General features: G+C 40.6%; 1 protein-coding gene across 1 annotated transcript in view; it reads left to right on the top strand.

Moving 5' to 3' along the window:
• The first annotated feature begins 10,206 nt into the window (after positions 1-10,206).
• The window catches only part of LOC106880479 (sodium-coupled monocarboxylate transporter 1), a 177,370-nt gene continuing 174,084 nt past the window's right edge, over positions 10,207-13,492 (top strand). Inside the window, exon 1 of the mRNA XM_052966176.1 lies at positions 10,207-10,327. The gene's annotated coding sequence lies outside the window, so the exon portion shown is untranslated. The remainder of the gene's footprint in view (positions 10,328-13,492) is intronic.

Here is a 13,492-nt window from a genome sequence, read left to right as displayed (position 1 = left end):
CAACCTATAAATCTCATTGCAGATATTCTGTTTTTTGTTGAAAGATTAACTGCATACGCTTCAGATTCACAATTTTACAATTGTAGGCTTTACACCAGTTATTTAGATCTTTGTCTATCAAGCAATACAAATTATTTGCGGGGAGATCATTCGTGTGAAGTTCGATCAAAACATGGATCTCTGGAATCGATAAAGCAAAGCTAAGATTAAAATTGTATTTCTATGGATGAAAGAAAGGAAAATTGCCCAAACAAATAATTTTATTCCAGATCGCATATATTTTAGTGTCATTCATATCAAACTAACTTGTGTCCGTGGAAACTTCCTGTCGGCTTGTTCTTGATATGTCTGACCAGTCCGCAGACAGCCTGACTACCAAGAAAAGGAATGAAAATGATGGGGACGTTTGTAGCGTCCATGCTAATGTCTGTCTTGACAAGATTTAGCAAAACTCGCAGGTAGATCAATATGAAGCAATGAGAAAAATATATCATTTCAACAAATCATACAAGAACAAGAGGAATATTCTACTTGATCAAAAATCTTGAGCAGAATTTTTGTACGTGAACCACAATCGGCAAAGTGTGAACACAAAATACCTTCATACAATTTCTTATAATCACCTGACTATCCCTTCTATAAAATTCTATAATCTCAAATCATTTGTACATTAAAATGAATAACATTATTGTGAGAGTTAATATTCATTCAAAATCTTCCATCTTATATTCATCATCATCAACAACCACTGGAGATTACTGGCTCGAGTCCTAGGACTTATAGGGCCGGTTACTCAGGTTCTATGACATATAAATAACTGAGATCACAATATTCCTCCTGAAGGAGACGCCACTATGTCACAGCACCTTATTGTGAGTGAGTTAAAGAAAAAATATTCTAAAAAAAAAACAGACTTAAACCACCCAGTAAAGAGTTACAAAGAGAAATGGTTTCAAACACATTTGATTTAGATCAGTAGTTTTCAACCGAAGTCCATATAAGAATTTTTTTGGAAGTGGGGGACGGGGGACGCAAGCATCCCTGAAAAACTTGTTTTAGTTGTATTTATTGTAAGAAACAGCTAGATTTCTTTTCTCGAATATTTTATATAGTTCAACTTAAAAGTTAAAGTGCGGAAAGTAAAATAAGAATTTTGAAACAAGTATATATATAAAATCAGTGGAGGCGCAATGGCCCAGTGGTTAGGGCAGCGGATTCGCGGTCATAGGATCGCGGTTTCGATTCCCAGACCGGGCGTTGTGAGTGTTTATTGAGCGAAAACACCTAAAGCTCCACGCGGCTCCGGCAGGGGATGGTGGTGAACCCTGCTGTACTCTTTCACCACAACTTTCTCTCACTCTTACTTCCTGTTTCTGTTGTGCCTGTAATTCAAAGGATCAGCTTTGTCACACTCTGTGTCACGCTGAATATCCCCGAGAACTACGTTAAGGGTACACGTGTCTGTGGAGTGCTCAGCCACTTGCACTTTAATTTCACGAGCAGGCTGTTCCGTTGATTGGATCAACTGGAACCCACGACGTCGTAAGCGACGGAGTGCCAACAAAATCTATAAAATTAGCTTTTAAAAATCGAATGGCTATGGAGTATCACTAGAATTAAATAGTAACCAAAGGGGTCTATAAGTAAAAACTGGTTGAAAAAACTCATTTAGATTGAAATGAGTTGACAGAAAGAGTTAAGAAGTGGTACGAGAAAATTTTCTGAACTAAGACTTTCTTTTTATTATCTTCCGTTCAAATAAATGACATTATGTAATATTTATTAACCCAATACAATTGATCTGTTTGAGTTAGAAAGTAGGTTACTCGTGTTTAAACTTGGACCAGCCAGTGCATTATAAGAAAACCTAGGTTATTTGTTTGCAGTTGCCATTGGGATGGTACTTATAATTAATATTTCTATATATTGTAACTATATACCTAATATTTATTATTTAAAGCTTAAAGGATTGGCAATCTACTGTTTGTAAACTGTTTGTTAAGGGACTGAATTATGAATTCTAAAAGGGGCGAGGACCATTCATATCCGATTAAAACTAGTAATAGTTGCTCCTGTTGTTGCTATTGTTGTTATAAGCGAATGATGAACGTCAGTTATTCAGACAATAACATGGGTTTCAATAAGATCTCTGATGATTGTTCGATTTGTTTTTAAGATATATTTTCCCATAGTAAGGCAGTGAGCTGGCAGAATCGTTAGCACGCCGGCAAAATGCTTGGCGGCATTTCGTCTATCTTTACGTTCTTGAGTTCAAATACCGCTGAGGTCGACTTCGCCTTTCATCCTTTCGAAGTTGATGAAATAACTAACAGTTGAACATTGGGGTCGACATAATCGACTTACCCCCTCCCCTAAAATTTCAGGTTTTGTGCCTATCTCAGGATTATTAAGGAGCCGAACTGACGGAAGCGTTACCGCGTCGGACAAAATGCTTGCTTAGTGGCATTTCATCCGTTTTTACGTTCTGGGGTCACTTTCCTTTTCATCCTTCCGGGATCGATAAATCAATCCCAGTTACATCAATCCCAGTATCAGTTGAGTATTGGGATTGATGTAACCGACATACCCCTTCCCCCGAAATTGCTGGCCTTGTGCTAAAATTTGAAACTAATGTATTTTCCTATGGTGAAGAAGTACGCTTTACAACCATGAGTTTTCTGGTTTAGTGGCATTACGCGGCACCATGGGCAAATTTCTTCTGCTGCTGTAGCCACGGGTCAACAAATACTTTGCCAGTGTATTTTGTTGATGAAAACTGTAGAAAGCTGTCGTATATGTATTTGTGTGTGTGTGTGTGTGTGTGTGTGTGTGTGTGTGTGTGTGTGTCACCTGCACTTGACAATTGGGGGTTAATTTATTCGACTTAAATTTTTCAAAACGATGCTTCAGCGTAGCTACAGTCCAGTAATAAAGTGTATCTAGATCTACAAATTGGCATGTGTCCTTCCTAGTTTTAAGACAGTAAGGTTTGGTTTAGAATAGATTCAGTTTCTATTTCTAGCAGGTCAAGCGATCTTGGTGTAGAAACACCCATGTTACCCCGTGTTTCAAAACTGTTGGACAACAGCGGTAAGTCCCCGAAGCTGAGAATGTCAATGTCCTCAACGTTCCTGATATTTCATTTCTTTGCAATAAAATATGACGTGCCTTTTGATCAACAGTTCCCAGCGAACCAGTCACTGGCTCAGCTTGTATCAAAACGGCGTGTGGGAGAAGAGTGCATGGAACACGAATCAACGAACTTTGTTCGTAAAGCGCCGTCCTTTCTCACCGAATACTTTTCTCAGCGAATACTTTCCCGCTATGTAATCGGCGAAGGATAAATACACGCGCACGTACGCACACACACATAGGTAAGCACGCACGCAAGCACATACACTCCCACCCTTACACCCTACCCCCACACATAAGCATGCACGACCGCACACGCGCGTGTGTGGACGTGACGCGATTTTACACAAATCTTCCGTCTCCAAATTCACTCTCGAGGCATTGGAAGCCCTGAAGCTGCAGTCCAAGATATTTGCCTAGAGTCCCTTGCAGTTTGGGACTGAACTCCAAACCACAGGATCCCAAAACAAACGTCTTAAACACACAACCATATCACGCATATGGTTACTTGTGAATTCAAATTACGCCATGGTCTACATTATACTTTGTGAGGGCGCGTGGCTTAGAGGTTAGGGCATTCGGCTCACGGTCGTAATGTCGTGAGTTCGATTCCCATCGACGCGTTGTGTCCTTGAGCAAGACACTTTATTTCACGTTGCTTCATTCCACTCAGCTGGCAAAAGTGAGTAGTACCTGTATTTCAAATGGCCGGCCTTGTCACGCTATGTGTCACGCTGAGTCTCCCTGAGAACTACGTTAGGGGTACACGTGTCTGTAGAGTGCTCAGTCACTTGCACGTTAATTTCATGAGCAGGCTGTTCCGCTGGTCGTATCAGCTGGGACCCTCGTCGTCGTAACCGACGTAGTGCTCCTACATTATACTTTATCTTTCTGGGATCAATCAAAGCCGTAGTTTTCAACCAATGTCCCGGAGGTCTTAGCAAAGTAAATAGATGACATATCTATGTACTTTGATCTTAACATGGGGCCCTTCAACCGCGGAGCACCCCATCTCCTTCCTGCGACTGCAGGAACTGCATGGGCTTAGCTGGGCCCCTGAGGTGGTCTATATAAGATTTTGGGGGTCCACAATAAATAGAGGTTTCACGCAAGCAAAATAGTTAACAGGGGATCCACGAAAGTATTTAAAGGATCCATGAAAATTTTTTACTTTAGATGTATTTATTGTAAGAAACAACGAGGTTTCTTTCTTGAGCGTTTTATGCAGTTCAGCATGTTTCGGTCCACTGAAACATTTTCTCTCATCAGTGCCGTCTTAAGACGTGGACACGCTGGGCAGTTGTCCAGGAACCTTACAGGCTAAGGGGCCCAAGTCTGTACTATTTATGTTATGGATTACTGTCAGTAAATAAATACTGTAGGGCTAGGGCCATCGCTAAGCCCCTACAGTTCCTGCGGTCGCGGGGTGAGGGGCTCCGCGGTTGAGGGGCCCCATGTTAAGATCAAAGTACGTAGATGAGTCATCTATTTACTTTGGTTAAGATGAACAAAAATTAAACTATGTTAACTGTAATTTTCAAGAAATAAAACGATAATACGTTGTACCCTGAAAAGTTCTTGCAAAAATATTACATTGTACCACAAAAGTGTACCAGACTTTGTGGATTGTCTATGACATTTATTGAACACGAACTTAGTTCTCGGCCTGATTATTCTCAACTGATCGATGATTTGGCGTAGCGAAAAGTGCGCCGTGTTTGTCTCTGAAAGTTGCCTGGATTATAAAAATGCTCTTTTATTCATATCTGGAAGTTTTACTTATTGAAATTTGTAATAGACCTAAATAAGTTTAACTTGTCGTACTTTTAAAGATGTTCTTTAGGATAACGTGAAATATTGAGCTTCAGATAGAATAAAGTAAAATATAGCTATGAATAAAAGGTGCGTAGATCATGAATTTTGATTGAATGGATGAGGCCTCGAAACAAAAAGTTGCAGGGGACCTCTAAAAGTCACGCGACGGAGCTGTGTAGAGCCCAGTGCATTGGTTTGCCCGGGGATCTATAATGCTACTAAGACAGCCTGTCTCTCGGACAGATTATTACAGACCTACTCAAATGAACGTGTGAAAAACAAAACAGGGATTTTGACAGAAGAGCCTATAAAACTAGTTTTTAAATATTAAATGGCTAAGAGGGTCCCTCCAAATAAAATCATAATCAAAAGGGTCGATAGGTCAAAAAAAAAAATAGATGGTTGAGAACTACTATACTAAATTATACCAGTCATACACTGAGGCCTCTTTAAATCCACGGTATGAACTATCTCACATAATTTATTCCCTTGTGCCAAGCTGAGAAATCGCTCTTCTCCGTTCCTTAAGGCAGCGCGTTCGGAGAATCGTTAGTATATCGGACAAAATACTCGGCAACATTTCTTCCGGCTCTTAACGTTCTGATATCAATATTCCGCCGAGCTCCACTTTGGTTTTCATCCTTTCGGAGTAGATAAAATAAAGTAGCAGTGAAATAGTGGGGTTTATGCAAAATTGCATTTCCTCGTAAGTGACTTAAAGTTTCGGCAGAAGCAAGACCGATAGAATGGAATGCAAGACTTAAAAACAAAAATACAAGTATTATAGTCGATTTATTCGAGTAAAACATCAAAGCAGTGCCCCAGCATGGCCACAGTCCAGTGGCTGAAACATGTAAAAGATAAAAAATAAAATAGATAAAGTGTATGTAGAACTACAAAATGGAATGTATCCTTTCCAGCTTTAAGACAGTAACGTTTGCTTCTGAATACATTTAGATTTAGTTTCTATTTCTAGCAGGTCAAGCGATCTTGGTGTAGAAACACCCATGTTACCCCGTGTTTCAAAACTGTTGGACAACAGCGGTAAGTCCCCGAAGCTGAGAATGTCAATGTCCTCAACGTTCCTGATATTTCATTTCTTTGCAATAAAATATGACGTGCCTTTTGATCAACAGTGTCGTTTTACAAGTTCACAGCGAACCAGTCACTGGCTCAGCTTGTATCAAAACGGCGTGTGGGAGAAGAGTGCATGGAACACGAATCAACGAACTTTGTTCGTAAATTACCGTCCATCGGTTTTCTTAGCGAATACTCTTTTAATCGGCGAAGGATAAATACGCACGCACGCACACGCACACACGTGACACAGTTTTAATCTACCAAATCTTCCGTCTACCATATTCACTTACAAGGCATTGATCGCCCCGAGGCTAAAGTAGATGTTTGCTTAAGGTCCCTTGAACTCCAAACCACAAGATTCCAAAGCAAATGTCTTAAATACGCACCCATAAAAAATATATTCATATAAGTATCATGGCGAATTTGTTCGACTAAACCCCGCCCAGTGTTGCTGCATTCAGTGACAGAAACAAATAAGAGATCACTGGTCAGGCGATCTTGCCGAAGAGACACTCATGTTTCCCAGTGTCTCAATTCTGTTTGACAGTGGTGTTGCGGTGGTAAGTTCTCGAAGCTGAGAATGTCAATGTCCTCGGCATTCTTGATATTTTATTTCTTTGAAATAAGATAAATTACACGAGTCAACAAACAAGTGTATTGACACGAGTTCACTTCAAGAATTTGGCAAATTAAATACAAAACGAAATATATTAGGCTCAGTGAGCAACAGTATTGTTGTATTACAAGGTCACAGCCAGCCTTACATCAAAGCGATAAATGTGACAAAGGAGTGCCTGGAATATGAGTCAGTGAACTCAATTACTATAGCAATATTTTCATAATAGTTATTTACTTATTGATATTTTTGCTTCTTTCTTTTTTAATGATATTCATACCATTCGCAGGTATAAAATAATGTCCATCCCTCGCCAGTTAAGCTGACGAAGAATAAACGCGCACACAAAAACATATTTTGTGTGTGCGCGTGAGCGTGTGTACTGGGTGTCCCAAAAATGTATACATATTTTAATAGCAAATAACTCAATTTTCTTTTCATCTTTTAGATTTAAGCCGTTAGAAATAATAAAGGGAGACAGATGAAGCTTTGAACAAAAGAAGTTTACCTTAAAGTGCAACTGGAAATTTGAAAACAGTCAAAATTCGCAAAGACAGTTTAGAAGTGGGTTTCAAACAGATTCACCTACGCGACATACCATCACTCGAATTAGAGATAAGTCTGAAGCAGATGGAACAAATTAGAGTTTGGAAGGCATTCTGGAAGACCATTAACGTCGACGAGTCCCACAAAGCAAGAAATATTGCTGGAAACGTATTGAAGAGAGTCTATGCGACAAACGAGTTATGAGATAGGAATTTAAAAATTAAGTGTCCAGCGCACTTTGGCCAGAGCCGTCCCTAGGGTTGCAAGTGCCCCAGGCAAGCTGTACTTCGGAGCCTTTACAAGAATATTTTTTTAGAACTTCCACAAAGAGAAAAACTGAAAATGTACCAACCACATAATGCCGGGTTCAGTCCCACTGCGTGGCAACTTGGGCAAGTGTCTTCAACTATAGCCTCGGGCCGACCAAAGCCTTGTGAGTGGATTTGGTAGACGGAAACTGAAAGAAGGCCATCGTGTATATATATATGTGTGTATATGTTTGTCTCCCCACCATTGCTTGACAACCGATGCTGGTGTTTACGTCCCCTTACTTAGCGGTTCGGCCAAAGAGACCGATAGAATAAGTACTAGGCTTACAAAGGATGAGTCCTGGGGGCGATTCGTTCGACTAGAGGCGGTGCTTCAGCATGGCCGCAGTCAAATGATTGAAACAAATAAAAGGATAAAAGAATAAAAACCACATGGCGCACCGGGCGACTGCCCGAGTTGCCGGTACCTTGGGCTGGCCCTGACTTTGATGTATTGCCATTAGAACCGTTACATTATAAGAATAGCTCGTGATAGTAACATTAATCATGAAAGCAGTCTATCATGGACCAATAGCCGGATTACAACCTCCCACTTTGAAGAGTATGCGTTTGCAATCCAGGAACAGGAAATATCAACCAAGTACCTGATGCACAAAAGGGACAGAGATGCAGGAAAAGCAGTAAAATGTGACAACCGATGCAGACTTTGCGGAGTTAACACCGAAGATATTACCCACACCATAAGCAGTTGTTCGAAAATGTCATCACGGTATTATCTACCGAAGAGACATGATGTAGCTAGAACACTCTATAATGAAATCCGTTGGAAGGATAACCTCAAGAACAAAGAAATAAGAACCCATAGCGTGGCAGAAGCCATAGTTACTCATAATAAAAGGGAGTACTGGTGGAATGTCCCAATGAAGACCCCAATAAAATGTAAGCACAACAGACCTGATATAATGATTTGGGATAGAGAAGAGAAACTGTACAGTTGTGGAAATTAGCTGCCCAGTGGATGTTAGCATAAAGCTGAAGATTAGTGAAAAAGAATACCTACACTGAACTATCGAGAAATCTGCAGTTACTCTATCCAGATTACAAGTTCAGATTTATACCTGTAATTATTGGGGCCCTGGAATACGTAACACACTGCCTAAATACCGATATTGAGAAATTAGGCTTCTCAAAACCCGAAAGGAGAAAGCTAATTCGAAGGATACATATCTAAGCCATCACTAGAACTGTAAAAATATCTGTAAAACTATCCAGAAGTTTACATTTAAATATAAATAAGCATGTCTAGATATGCAACTAAATGCATGACAATAGACATAAGACATACAAATCTGCACATTGATGTTGAAATTCCAATGAAGGAACCTTGGATCTAGGTTAGAAACTGATTCTTTCTCTATTGGTAAGAAATCTTGAAATAAAACTGAATAATGACATACATGCATGCATACATACATACATACATGAATACATAATACATACATACATACATACATACATACATATATTGAGTATGTGGAGGCGTAATGGCCCAGTGGTTAGGGCAGCGGACTCGCGGTTTCGATTCCCAGACCGGGCGTTGTGAGTGTTTATTGAGCGAAAACACCTAAGCCCCGGCAGGGGGTGGTGGCGACCCCTGTTGTACTCTTTCGCCCCAACTTTCTCTCACTCTTTCTTCCTGTTTCTTGAGTGACGCTGCGATGGACTGGGGGGAAACACATACGCCATAGAAACCGGGAAACCGGGCCCATGAGCCTGGCTAGGCTTTGAAAGGGCGACGAAATTACAAAAAAAATCACAATATGTAGACAATAAAATCTGATGATGAATAAAGCAAGATACTTTCCTTCACAAGTTTACTACGAAGCAGGAGGCTGGTTAAAATTGACTCTAAATTAAAAAGAGAGAAAGAACTCATACCATGCGTCGTGCTTTCTCGTAGATTCTGCTGACTAAATAACACTCACAAAATATTGGGCAAGCAAAGGTTAAGAAAGTGGATCGAATCCGGAATAACGAGATTCAAAAACCAAACCCTGTCTTGTTTTGAGCATTCACGAGCTTTACATCTCCGCCATCCCTTCTTCCCACCTGACTCCCCGTTTTCTTTCTTTCTTTCTTGACCGTATAAGCTTGAACGTTTCACGTCTCCGCAGTACACTTTCATGAATGTTTATTTATTTGATAAGAGGTGAGTTGTTTCATCTCAGAAATGTCACAACACCATACAGACAGACAGACAGAGATAGACAGACAGATAGATAGACAGACAGATAGATAGATAGATAGATGGATAGACAGATAGGTAGATAGACAGACAGACAGACAGACAGATAGAGAGATAGATAGATAGATAGATAGACAGACAGATAGATAGATAGATAGATGGGTGGATGGATAGACAGACAAACAGACGGACGGTCGGTAGGATGGACAAAAAAAGACACGAATAGGTAGACAAACAGACAGATAGATAGATAGATTTATTTGTTTATAATAGATAGGAGTTATTTTCAGTCCACACTAAAATTACCTGTTTGTCCTGCAAGTCTCACCTCTCCTTTCTCGTCCTATCTCATTTTCTCCCCCCCACTCATCTCTCTCTCTCTCTCTCATTCAATTTAAAGATAGGATAGTGGCTGGAGCCGGTGGTGGATGGGATTGTAGTTATGGTTATCGTCTATAGTAGGGAGTAGCTCTAGATCGTCGCGGAGCTGTTACTACTACTATTACTACTACGACGACGACGACTACGACTACTAGTAGAAGTACTTATTGTTGTTGTTGTAGGTATGTCGGACAGTGTTATCGAAGCGCATCACCGCCAGTGAGAAGAACGAAAAGATCGAAGGTGAGTATACAGAACCGTTCAAGCTCTCGCACTAAATGTTTCATGAAGTTTTGGGACATTCGTCCTCTTCACATTCAGGGTTCAAATCCCACTGGAGTCGGTCGTCTTTGCCTTTCATTTCTTTCTAGGTCAATTAAGATATGTAGCAATAATAATTATTTGTACTCTAGGCACAAGACCTTGAAAATTTTTGAGGAAAGGGGGCGGCTGGTCGATTACATCGACTCCAGTGTGTAACTGGTACTTATTTCATCGACCCCTGAAAGGATGAAAGGCAAAGTCAACCTCGGCGGAATTTGAACTCAACGTAGTGACTGACGAAACACCACTAAGCATTTCGCCCGGCGTGCTAACGACTCTGCCAGCTCGCCGCCCTGGAGGCACAAGGCCCGAAATTTTTAGGCCAGTTGATTAGATCGACGCAACTGGTACTTAATTTATCGACCCCGAAAGGATGAAAGGCAAAGTTGACCTCGGTGGAAGTTGAACTCAGAACGTAGCGGCAGACGAAATACCACTACGCATTTCGCCCGGCATGCTAACGATTCTTCTCTCCTTTCAGTAAAAGTCCCGAAATTTTTGGGGAGGGGGCCAGTCGATTAGATCGACCTTAGGACGCAACTGGTACTTAATTTATCAATCCCGAAAGGATGGAAGGCAAAGTCGACTTCGGTGGTACTTAGCATTTCGCCCGGTGTGCTAACGTTTCTGCCAGCTCACCGCCTTGGTGTGACGGTCAATATTAACAGGTCAATGTGTGCGGCGCTGAGGGCAATGAGTAAAAAAAAATCGATGGAGTCAGACGAAATGCTTAACTCTAGAAAAGGTTTCAGTCGTTGGACTGTGGCTATGCTGGAGCACCAATTTGATGCAAGTGTTTTAGTCGTTCATATCGATCCTAGTACTTATTTTTTAAAACTTTGGTGCTTATTTTATCGATCTGTTTGCCGAACATTTTAAAATATGGGACACAAACAAAGCACCGGTTTTTCTAGCCGTGTTACCTAAAGACAGGCATGGACACACACAGAGACATATATTTGAGCATTTATATATATAACACGTGTATTTATAACAATAATACTACCCCCCCCCCCTACCACCATCATTAATACTACTACTACAGATACTAATGCTGCAGCTGCTTTATCGTTGATTAAAATTACAAGTACTTGTATCTCATCGGTAATCACCACCACCACCACCACCACCAACATTACCACTACTTCAAGAGATAAGCAAGTGAAAAATATGTATATTTGAAAATACTATCGTTTTATGGACATTAAGCAACAACAATATGACAGAGGGAAACTACATGAAGGGAGAACTTTCAGAACTTAACACTATTCAGTAGGGTCTTATGCTTGTGAGACTTCATTGCATTTAGAGTATTGTACTATCACTAAGTAATCTAGTCATTCGGCAAATAAAATGAAATCTATGCTCCGCTGAAAATGTCTAATATTGTAGTAACATGTTCTAAATTGCCTCCCTTGCTTGTTGAAATGTGTGGAAAAAAAATTATATTTGCGATTGCACTACTGTCGTCATTTTTTCATCGCCTAATTATTTTTAGATGGATTGATTTTTAATCAGCTATTTTTATGCTTACTGTTTTAAATATATTTATTTCTTTATTGCCCACAGGGGGCTAAACATAGAGGGGAGAAATGAGGACAGACAAAGGGATTAAGTCGATTACATCGACCTCAGTGCGTAACAGGTACTTAATTTATCAACTCCGAAAGGGTGAAAGGCAAAATCGACCTCGGCGGAATTTGAACTGAGAATGTAACGGCAGACGAAATGCCGCTAAGCATTTCGCCCGGCGTGTTAACGTTTCTGCCAGCTCGACGCCCTAAATATTATTTTCTACTCTAGGCACAAGGCCCAAAATTTTTGGAGAGGGGGCCAGTTGATTAGATCGACCCCAGTACGCAACTGGTACTTAATTCATCGACCCCGAAAGGATGAAAGGCAAAGTCGACCTCGGCGGAAAATGAACTCGGAACGTAAAAACAGACGAAATACCACTAAGCATTTCGCCCAGCGTGCTAATGTTTTTACCAGCCCGCCGCCTTACTGTTTCATGCCGAACCGCTAAGTTACGGGGACGTAAACACGAACATCAGTTGTCAAGCGATGATTGGGGGACAAACACAGATATATGCGACGGGCTTCTTTCAGTTTCCGTCTACCAAATCCACTCAGAAAGCTTTGGTCACCCTGAGGCTATAGTAAAGACACTTGCCCAAGGTTCCACGTAGTGGGACTGAAACCGGAACCATGTGGTCGGTAAGCAAATTACTTACCACACAGACACTCCTGCGCCTATTGGTGGAATATTTTCCGCTTTCTACAAAAAATATAGGCTCAGGGCGGCGTTGGGGAGAATAAAGTTTCACCCTTTTGAGGCGAGCCCAATAATTAAGGCCAGTCATGCCATTTATTTGTGTGATTAATCTCTGCGGTGCTTCAATCCTCATTATATCTTGTTATGTGTAGGGGGACCACAATCAGTAAAAATAATCGAAGTGAGACCAAGCAAACGTAGTGAAGAAAAGGATTGTTGTTTCATGATCTCTAGATTGAAAAGTTCTGAGGATCCATGTGCACATTCTACGTCTCATCTCGACTCTTTATGTTGATGTGCTCACTTTTGCTAAGGTTAGTGGCGACAGTTACGCCTAAGTCTCTGCTATGACTCGACGCTACGAAGTCTACCGACGGTAGAGAATGTCATTGTTTGTGTATGTTCCTTTTTTCCAAAGTGGATGAGCTTACACACACACACACACACATATATATATGTAAGAACGACCGTGCGAACCAAAAGGAGAAATGGTGACGAATGGAAAACAGGCTCCTTTTTTAAACGCGTCACACGGTCGACACAAAAATATGAAATGATAGTATGTTATAATTCTATAACATAGAGAACTAAGAAATTTGCCAGTAAGATAAAAGATAGGAACGCAACCGATAGAGATGAATAACAGTAAGATTTATTGGAGCATTAAACTGTATGTCTGTGTGTGAGTGAATGCGACATATTAAAACGCAATATAAGACAGGCCGTCATGTAAACAAAAGAGTGTGTGCGAGTAATACATGTATGTGAATGCGAGAGATACATAGTATTGATAAGAGTCAGTAACACGA

Source organism: Octopus bimaculoides, chromosome 3 (assembly GCF_001194135.2).
Source record: "Octopus bimaculoides isolate UCB-OBI-ISO-001 chromosome 3, ASM119413v2, whole genome shotgun sequence".
Classification (NCBI taxonomy): domain Eukaryota; kingdom Metazoa; phylum Mollusca; class Cephalopoda; order Octopoda; family Octopodidae; genus Octopus; species Octopus bimaculoides.
The sequence above is the reverse complement of the archived record's forward strand: the minus strand, read 5'-3'. Positions and strand labels throughout refer to the sequence as shown.